The following is an 11348-nucleotide window of genomic DNA, read 5'->3' as shown; positions in this document are numbered from 1 at the left end:
AGACCAAAGATGGCGTCGTCCTCCCCTGTCTTCCCTAGGCGGAAGGCAAGAACTTGGGTCGGCCTGAGCTGGGGACCAAGAAAATATCGGGAAGTGTCCAGTGTTTCTCTTTAAAAGAATTAAACCTTCCTGGGCCACGAAGGGACTGACCATGGGACCCTGGACTCTCCTCCACCTTCCACCAGGGAGCAGGCTCTGGAGCCGAGCAGCCTCCTGCGTCCCCATCTCATCCCCCCACTCCTCCTCACAGCACTAAAAGATGATGGCCTGCTTGTACCCCTGCTCCTGAACACCTGTTTGACCTCAAAGAGCTCTCGCTTTTGGGGTCTCCGTCTCCCCAAGTCTGTCTAGGAGGCAGGAAGACCTTCATTAGGGTTCTTGGGGGCCGATGTGGGCTCGCTGAGTGCCTGAGTGATGGTTGGTCTCACAGCACGGCACCACGGAGGTCCAGCCGAGCTCGAGGAGTCCCTGTGGATTAAAAATGCCCTTTTCGAAGGCTCTGCCTCTACCAGAGGGTGGCTCCACAGGTCCTTCAACCCAGTATGGTGGAAAAATAGGAATTTTGGAATCTTACCTTTCTCTACTGCTCAAAACAGAGAAAACGGGTCAGGGAGGATTTGATGGAGTCTTTTCATTTTTTAAAAGTCACTCATGGCCAAGCGCGATGGCTCACGCCTGTAACCCCAGCACTTTGGGAGGCCGAGGTGGGCAGATCACCTGAGGTCAGGAGTTCGCGACCAGCCTGGCCAGCACGGTGAATCCCCATCTCTACTAAAAATACAAAAATTAGCCGGACATGGTGGCAGGTGCCTATAATCCCAGCTACTCGGGAGGCTGAGGCAGGGAGAATCGCCTCGACCTCTCGGGTTCAAGCAATTCTCCCACCTCAGCCTCCTAAGTAGCTAGGATTACAGTCGCACGCCACCACAGGCCGGCTAATTATTTATTTATTTATTTATTTTGTATTTTTAGTAGAGACGAGGTTTCACCATATTGGTCAGGCTGGTCTTGAACTCCCAACCTCAGGTGATAACACCCGTGTCAGCCTCCCAAGGCGCTGGGATTACAGGCGTGAGCCACTGCGCCTGGCCCTTATACTTGTCTTCTTGAGTGCATGTGTGAGGCTTTCTCTAGAAATAGAGCTCTGGATTATAGGTATAAACATCTTCAACTTTCTCAGGAATTGTTGTAAGCAATTGCTCTAAACAAATTGCTCTCCAAAGGGCTTATAGTAATTTACACTCCCAACAGCAGTTATGAGCATTTCCATTTTTCTACATCCTCCTATGACTTGGTGTTGTTGGGCCTTTTATATTTTGCCAGCTGATGCAAGTAAAATTATATCTTATTGCTGTTTGATTTTGAACATCCCTCCCGTTAGGAAATGTTTTGCTGAAGCCTTTAGTTGCTGACTGGTTGGGCAGGCACTTCTGTTTACTTATCACATCTGTTTTCCTCTTTCTCAGTAAGAGAGTCCTTAAATTTCAATTGGGCTTATGGCTATTTAAAATAAACATTACCTTTCCCCGTCTCTCTTACAGCCATGTGTAGCCACATCGTTAGGGTTTTGCCAGTGGAACATGAGTAGGAGTGGTACATACACTTTCAGAAAGGTGTCAAGAGAAGGAGGCATGCTCTCCCTCCCTTTTCTCTTTTCTCCTGGCTGGAATATAGATCTGATGGCTGCCTCTGGAGCAGCCTTCTTGGACCATGAAGTGAACATGGGAACAGAGGCCATCCACAGCAGAGGAACAAGTTAAAGGAAGCATGGGTCCCTGCCCCATGGAGTATAGCATCATTCCTAGACTGCCCACGCAGACTTATACATGATGGGAAAATGTCTCTTTTTGTTTGTTTAGGACACTGTTTCTCTGAATTTTCTCTCACTTGCCAGCAATTCTAGTCCTAAAAATACACTGATGAATTCATTCTTCTGTATAAGACTAAGTGGATCATCTCAGGAGATTATGGGGAGGACAACTGGAAAAGGGAGGAAGAGGTGCCTGAGGAGGAGGGTGAGAGGAATGGCTTTGAAGATGCTGCTACAAAGAGCTTCTAGGAGGCAGCCCAGCCAGTTTCCCAGCCCCAGACTGTATGTTAAGTTTGGGGACAATTCCTGCCCAAAAAAGAGGTGTAGGCTAGAAGGAGCCATGTTGGAGAGGTGTTTTCAGAGAACTGTCTGAAGGCCACACTGACGTATGTCTCCTCTAATGCACCGTAGGATTGGCTCTCACTGGGTCCCAGTGCAGGGGCACGGCCCTGAGTGCCATTGGGGGACTCCAGAGGAAGCCCCACACCCACCACTGCTGCGGAGCTGTCCTTGGGTCTGTTGTGAGACATGAAGACCTAGAGGCAGTGGAAAGTTTTGGTTTCTTCTAAGGAACGAATATGTTCATCCTTTTTTTTTTTTTTTTTTTTTTTTTTTGAGACAGAGTCTCGCTCTGTCCTCCAGGCTGGAGAGCAATGGCACGATCTCGGCTCACTGCAACCTCCACCTCCTGGCTTCAAGAGACTCTCCTGCCTCAGCCTCCCAAGTAGCTGGGATTACAGGCACCCGCCACCATGCCTGGCTAAATTCTGTATTTTTAGTAGAGATGGGTTTCACCATGTTGGCCAGGCTGGTCTCAAATTCCTGACCTCAGGAGATCCACCCACCTCGGCCTCCAAAAGTGCTGGGATTACAGGCGTGAGCCACCGTGCCTGTAACCAAAGTGTGTAACCAAATATGTAACCAAGTGTGTCTGCACTTTCGGGCTTGGGCAGCTCCAAATCATCTCGGGATTTGGTATGCAGCAAGTGGATTGGACTTTATGTCCTGCTTCTCTGCTCTCAACCTCAAACCTGCCTTGCCCCTGTGCTGACTGTCCCTTTCTAACTTATAATTTCCCTTGCCTTCTAAGTTGCCTCTAATATTTAGTAGCAGGAAAGAGAGAATAATACACCTTTTGTAGATATCATTGGAATTTACACATCCAAATCAGAGTATCTGCTTCCCCAAAGCGATCCCCTCAAGGGACCACCTTTATCACCTCATGGTGCCCATCATCCTAGGGAGGCCTAGGAACCCTTTGTCTATGGGAATAACTTTTTTGTTTTGGAGGAGGAGAGTGGAGTATACTTCATTTATTTGATAAGTATGTCTAGAGATGGAGCGTTACCCAGTTCCAGGAAGCATGATTCAGTGTCTTCCATGAAAATGGTGTCCTGGCCGGGTGCGGTGGCTCATGCATGTAATCCCAGCACTTTGGGAAGCCGAAGTGGATGGATCACTTGAGGCCAGGAGTTCGAGACCAGCCTGGCCAACATGGTGAAACCCCATCTCTACTAAAAATACAATAATTAGCCTGGTGTGGTGGCACATGTCCATAATCCCAGCTACTCGGGAGGCTGAGGCACAAGAATCGCTTGAACCTGGAAGACAGAGGTTGCAGTTAGCCGAGATCGTGCCACTGCACTCGAGAGAAAGAAAGAGACAGAGAGAGAAAGAAAGGAAGAAGGAAGGAAGGAAGGGAAGGAAAGAGAGAATGAGGGAAGGAAGGAAGGAAAAAGAAAGAAAGGCAAAAAAAAAGAAAAGAAAGAAAAAAGAGAAAGGAAGAAGAGAAGGAAGGGAGGGAGAGAGAGAGAAAAAAAGAAAGAGAGAAAGAAAGAGAGAAAGGAAGGAGGAAGAAAGACAAAGAGAAAGAGAGGAAAGGAAGGAAGGAAGGAAGGGCGGGTCCCGTGGAATTGTGCTCTAGAGATTCACAGTCCATAGCATCGGCCATGAATGGTGCCCATGGAGTTGTGCAATGCAGCAGTGCTATGCTGCAGAAACCCTACTGGGAGCCAGGCCCAGGGCTGAGTGCCGGAGATACCAAAGTGAAAACATAAGGTTTTCATTTTCTGAGATTTCACAGTCTTTGGGGAAAAACTGAACTAAACAATCATTATAAAACAAAGAAGTGCATGCAATACTAACCTGTTCATCAGCAGCAGTAAGGAAATGATGGATTCCGGATGCAGGGATAAAGTTTCCAAAAGTTTCAATGATGAGGGAAGGTTGAGGGTGGATGGGAAGCCATTAGAACCTGTCCTTGGATCAAGAAACAGGATTTGGGCAGTGTATTAGATTCCTGTGGCTGCTGTAATAAATTTCTACAAATTTGGTGGCTTAAAATAGCACCCACTTAGGCTGGGTGAGGTGGCTCATACCTGTAATCCCAGCACTTTGGGATGCCAAGGTGGGTGGATTTCTTGAGCTCAGGAGTTTGAGACCAGGCTGGGCAATACAGTGAGCCCTCATCTCTGCAAAAAAATAACAAAAAAATTAGCTGGGTGTGGTGGCATGCGTCTATAGTCCCAGCTACTTGGGAGGCTAAGGTGAAAGGATTGCTTGAGCTTGGGAGGTTAAGGCTGCAGTGAGCCAAGATCATGCCACTGCACTCCAGCCTGGGCAACAGAGCAAGACCCTATCTCCAAATAAATAAATAAACAAACAAACACTCACTTATTCTTTTACAGTTCTGGAAGTCAGAAGTCCAAAATCAGTTCACTGGGCTGAAGTCAAGGTATGGGCAGTTGGTGCTCCCTCCCGAGGCTCTAGGGAGAATCCATCTCTTGCCCCTTTCAGCCTCTGGTGGCTGCTGGTATTCATTGGCTTGTGGTCCCATCACTCCAGTCATCAAAGCTGGCATCTTCAAAGCTCTCTCTGCTCCATCTTCACATTGCCTTCTTCTCTGTGTATAGTGAAATCTCCCTCTGCCTGTCTCTTGTAAGAATACAGGACTGCATGCAGGGCCCACTGGAATAATTCCCAATAATCGCCCCCATCTTAAAATTCTTCACTTAATCATATCTGCACATCTGCAAAGACCCACCACCACCACCTTGTATTGGTTGTTGTTCTATAAGTTAACATTCACAGGCTCCAGGGGCTGGGATATAGCTACCTTTTAAGGGTAATTATTCAGCCTACCGCAGGCAGATAGAGCACAGAAAGGACATTCCGAACAGGAAACCCGGCAAAGAGCAGGCAAAGAAGCAAGACAGAGCTTCAGGATGTTCAGGAACTGGAAGGAGTCTGAGGTGGGCTGGACTGGCTGGGGCACAGGACCTCTGGCAAGGGCTGGATCAGAGGGGGAGAGTCTGAGCAGCATGTGCCAGTAACGGGCCGTGCCTAGGCTGGAGGACTCAGTGGATCAGGTTTGCATTTTGAAAAGATCCTCTGGCCACTGTGCAAAGGGCAGGCTGCAGGGAGGGAGACTGTGGGCTGGGACACCCTATGCAGGGGCCGTGAAGGTACAATGTGGGGAGCCAGGATTGAATAATATGGAGGAGGCAGGATGCGATGAGGCTTGGAGAGGGATGAAGGAGAGGAACAGTGCAATGTGGAAAATCCTTGGTGAGGGCACATTTCCACCTGGTTTATGTAAATAGCTAGCATCAGATGGGCCGAATCAGTGTGTAAAGTGGCTGCCTAGGCTGGGGCAGCACTGGGTGCTGAAGTCGTGTGGTAGACCCCACCCGAGGGCTCGTGACTCAGTTCTAGGCTGCCTCAAGGACGAGCCTTTGTTGCCTTTGTTGGAAGCCTGGACAGGAAGCTCTCCAGCAGGGAGGAGTGCCAACACCAGCCACACCCTCCCAGGTGCAGCTAGGCCCAGTCACCCTGAGCCATTTCCTGGAGTGAAGCCCCTCGCCACTGGCTCACACTAGCCCCTGCCCTGCAGGGCATCATCAAGGATCTGGAGTCTGAGCAGCACCAGGCTCTCTGTGACTCAGCCCCTGTGGGGAAGGGGAGCCCATGCTGGTGCTCTTCAGGCTGGAGCAGGGAAGTAGGTCCCCCTGTCCCACCTCACCTGCGCTGCTAGGGACAGACTTCTGTTTTTTGGTTTTTTTGAGACAGAGTCTTGCTCTGTCGCCCAGACTGGAGTGCAGTGGCACAATCTCGGCTCACTGCAACCTCCGCCGCCCGGGTTCAAGCGATTCTTCTGCCTCAGCCTCCTGGGTAGCTGGTGTTACAGGTGCCTGCCACCGCACACGGATAATTTTTGTATTTTTAGTAGAGATGGGGTTTCACCATGTTGGCCAGGCTGCTCTTGGACTCCTGAGCTCAGGTCATCCACCCGCCTCAGCTGCCCAGGGACAGACTCTACAAAGCCCTGCTAATTGCTGTATGCAATATGCTGTTTGTGAGGGGAGGGGCGGGGGGGGGGGCAGGGAGGAGTTGTTGTTGTTTTGATTTTTTTGAGACAAGGTCTCACTCTGTCACCCATGCTGGAGTAGTGCAGTGACGTACATAATCACAGCTCACTGCAACCTCTGCCTCCTGGGCTCAGGTGATCCTCCCCACCCAGCCTCCAGAGGCACATACCACCATGCCTGGCTAATTTTTGTATTTTTTGTAGAGATGGGGTTTTGCCATGTTGCCCAGCCGGTTCTTCAACACATTCTTTGAGCTACTTTAGCTGTGTGACTTCAGGCAAGCAGTAACCTCTTTGCTCTTTAATTTGTTCCTCTATGAATTGGAGAAATACTAGTACCTACCTCAGAGAGTCAAAAGCATTGAATGAGCTAAGCCCTCCATAGGGCCTGGCACACACATGTAAGTGACCCCTGCATGCTAGTGATGCCGTGGATACCCACAATGGGATTCACTAGGAGAGGCAGATAGACTCATTTTAGGCAAGTTCCTAAGCATTCTGACATAATACATATAAAACACTTAGCACTTTACCTGGCACAAGGTAGGACCCTAGAAATCATAGAGAAGTTGGAGATTCTAAAGCCTGCAGGGGAGAATCTGGGCTGGGCTCTGAAGACATTCCTGAGCTCAGCGCAGCCAGGATGTATAAGTTATAGTGTTATGTCAGCGCTCATACCTGTGTGTAACACATGTGCACGCACCTTCACGCACACAGGTGTGCCTCACCTCCAGCCCCAGGATGCGTATGCAAATTCACGTAACAGATGAGTAACTGAGTTCATTCAACAGAAGGTGAGAAAGTGACTTTGCATTCCCTAGGAATGGGACAGAGGTTGCAAAGGGACGGCTCCTAGTGCTGCATTTGGCCTGCAGAAGTGTTTTGCCTTTAAACTATTTTATTTTGTTTTCTTTTTTTTTGTTTTTGTTTTCCCCTTATGCTATTTTTTTTTTTTTTTTTTTTTTTTTTTTTTTTTGAGATTCAGTCTCGCTCTGTCACCCAGGCTGGAGGGCAGTGGCACAATCTCGGCTCACTGCAACCTTCGCCTCCTGGGTTTAAGTGATTCTCCCGCCTCAGCCTTCTGAGTAGCTGAGACTACAGGTACCCGCCATCACACCCAACTAATTTTTCTATTTTTGTAGAGATGCGGTTTTACCATGTTGGCCAGGCTGGTCTTGAACTCCTAACCTCAGGTGATCTGCCTGCCTTGGCCTCCTAAAGTGCTGGCATCCAGCCTACACTATTTTAAAAAGGAGATTTCCATCAGAGAATTGCATGTAAGAATCAAGATTTCTGACTTTTCGGCCAGGTGTGGTGGCTCACACCTGTAATTCCAGCACTTTGGGAGGTCGAGGCAGGTGGATCGCCTAAGGTCAAAAGTTTGACACCAGCCTAGCCAACATGGTGAAACTCCATCCCTACTAAAAATACAAAAATTAGCCGGGTGTGGTGGCAGGAGCTTGTAATCCCAGCTACCTGAGAGGCTGAGGCAAGAGAACCACCTGAACCCAGGAGGCAGAGGTTGCAGTGAGCCGAGATCGCACCACTGCACTCCAGCCTGGGCGACAAGAGCGAAACTCTGTCTTAAAAAAAAAAAAAAAAAAAAATTCTGACTTTTCTAGCTGAATCAGAAGAGCTAATATGCTGGACCTACATCCAGTCAAAGCAAAGACCAGCGGAAGCCACAGTCACTGTGTGTCTTTCTAGCTGGTCCACTACCTGCTGGGCCCTGCAGGGATCTGAGTTCCAGAGCCCTAGCACGGCGGTTGAGTGTGTTCACTCTAACATCAAACCGTCTGGATTTGAACTCTGGCCCTGCCACCCTGGACAAGTCATACAACCTCTCTAAGCCTCCCTCCCTCCCTCTCTCTCTCTCTCTCTCCTTCTTTTTTTTTTTTTTTTTGGTCAGAGTTTTGCTGTTGTTGCCCAGGCTGGAGTGCAGTGGCGCGATCTCGGCTCACTGCAACCTCCACCTCATGGGTTCAAGCAATTCTCCTGTCTCAGCCTCCCGAGTAGCTGGAATTACAGGCATCCGCCACCACGGCTGGCTAATTTTTGTGTTTTTAGTAGAGATGGGGTTTCCCCATGTTGGCCAGGCTGGTCTTGATCTCCTGACCTCAGGTGATCCGCTCGCCTCGGCCTCCCAAAGTGCTGGGATTACAGGTGTGAGCCACTGCGCCCAGTCTGAAATATTTTAATAATTCAAATTTATGTTACGGTCAAAATGAGTGGAAAAAAGGGGGCATGTAATGTTAAAAAGAAAATGTAATTTTTTCCTTTCTTAAAAAAAAAAAACTAAGGTATATTTTACACACAGTAAAATTTGCCCTTATTGTTATACAGTCTTTTTTCAAATGCATGCAATTGTATAACCACCACTACAGTTAGGATCTAGAACGGTTTAATCATCCCCAAAGCTTCCCTGCACCCTTTGTAGTCAACCCCTTCCCCACCCCTGGCTCCTGGCAGCCACTCATCTGTTTCCTGTAAGTGTTGCCTTTTCCAGATGTCCTATGAGTGGAATCATATAGTAGGAAGCCTTTTGAGTCTGGCTTCTTTCATTTAGGAGACTGCATCTGAGCTCCATCCAAGCTGTGTGCATCAGGAGTGTGTTCCTTTTCATTGCTGAGTAGTGTTCTGTGGTGTGGAAATGATGACTTTCCCATCAGCATAAACCCATGCTCTAGGAGTGCCCATCTCCTGAAAACAAAAATCAAAACAAAAACACAATGGAGGCGGGGTGTGGTGGCTCATGCCTGTAATCCCAGCGCTTTGGGAGGCCGAGGTGGGTGGATCACTTGAGGTCAGGAGTTCAAGACCAGCCTGACCAGCATGGTGAAACCTTGTCTCTACTAAAAATACAAAAATAGACAGGCATCGTGGCGGGCACCTGAAATCCCAGCTACTTGGGAGGCTGAAGCATGAGAATCACTTGAACCCAGGAGGCAGAGTTTGCAGTGAGCTGAGATTGCACCAGTGCACTCCAGCCTGGGTGACACAGAGAGACCCTGTCGCAAAAAAAAAAAAAAAAAAGTTAGCTGGGTGTGGTGGCACACGCCTGTCATCCCAGCTACTCAGGAGGCTGAGGCAGGAGAATAGCTTGAACCTAGGAAGCGGAGGTTGCAGTGAGCTGAGATCATGCCACTGCACTCCAGCCTAGGCAATGGAGCGAGACTCCATCTCAAAAAAAGAAAAAAAAGGAAAAAAAAGAAATGTCAGTATCTACAGATAAGACTCAATCTTGTTAGTGGCTGCTTGGGATTTTCTGGTTTGGCTATACCTTGATTTATTTAACCATTCCCCTTCTGATGGGTGCCATTTTTAAAGGCTTTGCTGTCACAAACAATACTGTTGAATAGCCTCACGTGGACTCCGTCCCACAGCTGACAAACCCTTCTTAGGACAGAAGTGGCCTAGCTGCCTTGGAGGAGATTCTGAGACCACTGCTACGTTGCTCTCCCCAAACACTGTGTCTCCATGGTCCTTTGGATGCTCTTAAATTGCAGCGAGCGCCCACTCTCAGCCAGGGCCTGGGGGTGCATGCTGTCCAAGGCAGGGCCCTGCCCTGGGGCAACTGCAATCTTTAAGTCCTATGACGAGATGGTTCAAGAGCCAGGGGCCCCAGTCCTGGGTTGCAGGGAGGAGTTCAGGGAAGGCTTCCTGGAGGAGTTGACGTCCAGGCAGAAACCTGCCTGCTGAGTAGCAGTTTGTCAGGAAGAGGAGCAAGTGGGAAGGGCTGCTCAAGCTAGAGGAGGACTTGGCCAGCTGAGGCCCTGAAAGGGCCAGGGCCATCTATGCACCGCTGAGTAATGGTGTTCCCTAAATGCTCAGGGCAGGGGCTGAAGGGAGTGGCAGTGGGTGGGGCTAACAGGAAACTGGGGCAGCCAGTGAAGGCCTTAACTGCCAAGCTAAGGAGCGGGAATGTTGCCCGAGGCAAGCGAGAGGCCTGATTACACACCTGAGGAAGTGAGCCATAGGCTGAGGGGAGAAAGGACCAGTGCCCAGGGATGGAGGCTGGGTGGGAATTCACACCTGGCAAGAGCCCACCAGGAGCCAGGCCCTGTGTAAGGAGAGGCCCCCTCTTCCTTTCTTTCTTTCTTCTTTCCCTCTTTCCTCCCTCCCTCCCTCCCTTCCCACTCTCCTTCCTTCCCACCCTCCTTCCTTCCTTCCTTTCCTTCTTCCCCACCCTTCTTCCCTCCCTCTCTCCCTTCCTCCCTTCCTTCCTTACTTCTTCCTTCCTCCCCCCCTTCCTTCCTAAATTAATAGACCTTTTTTTAAAGAGCAAATTTAGGTTTACAGAAAAATTGAGTCATAAGTACAGGGAGTTCCCATTGACCTCTCCGCACCCTGCCACACACGGTTTCTCCTATGGTTAACCTATTGCATTGGTGTGATACATCTGCTGCAACTGACAAACCAGTACTGACATGCTGTCATTCACTAAGGTGCCTTGTTCACATCAGACTTCACTCTTGATGGTGTACACTCTGTGGGTTTTGACAAATGCATAATGACATGTCTCCACCATTACAGTAGCCTACAGAGTCTTTTCACAGCCCAAAACATTCCTTGTGTCCTCCTACTCATTCCTCCCTCCTCCCAACCCCTTGCGACCACTGATCTTACTGTCTTTATAGTTTTGCGTTTTCCAGAGTGTCGAATAGCTGCAAACACACAGTATGCAGCCTTTTCAGATTGGCTTCTTTCACCTAGTAATGTGGAGTTAGGGTTCCTCCAGGTCTTTTCATGGCTTGGTAGCACATTCCCTTTTCTTGCTGAACAATATTGTGTTGTATGGATGTACCAGTTCATCTATTTCTGAAGGATATCTTGGTTTGTTCTGAATGTTTAGCAATGATGAATAAAGCTGACATAAACATTCATATGCAGTTTTTTTTTTTTTATGGACAAAGTTTTCAACTCATTTGGGGAAATACAGTATTTGTCTTTTTCTGGCTGGCTTATTTCATTTAGTGCAGTGTCCTCAACTTTCCTCCATGCTGTGGCATGTACCCTTTCTTTTCAAGGCTGATAAAAATTTCATTGTATATAAACACACACCACTAGCTATTTACTGTTTTAATATGATCCTGCTTTCAATTCCTTTGGATGTATTTCAAGAAGTGGGATTGCTGAATCACATGGTAATTCTATTTTTAATTTTTCAAAGAC

The sequence above is a fragment of the Pongo abelii genome, chromosome 12 (assembly GCF_028885655.2).
Source record: "Pongo abelii isolate AG06213 chromosome 12, NHGRI_mPonAbe1-v2.0_pri, whole genome shotgun sequence".
Taxonomy (NCBI): Eukaryota; Metazoa; Chordata; class Mammalia; order Primates; family Hominidae; genus Pongo; species Pongo abelii.
The sequence above is the reverse complement of the archived record's forward strand: the minus strand, read 5'-3'. Positions refer to the sequence as shown.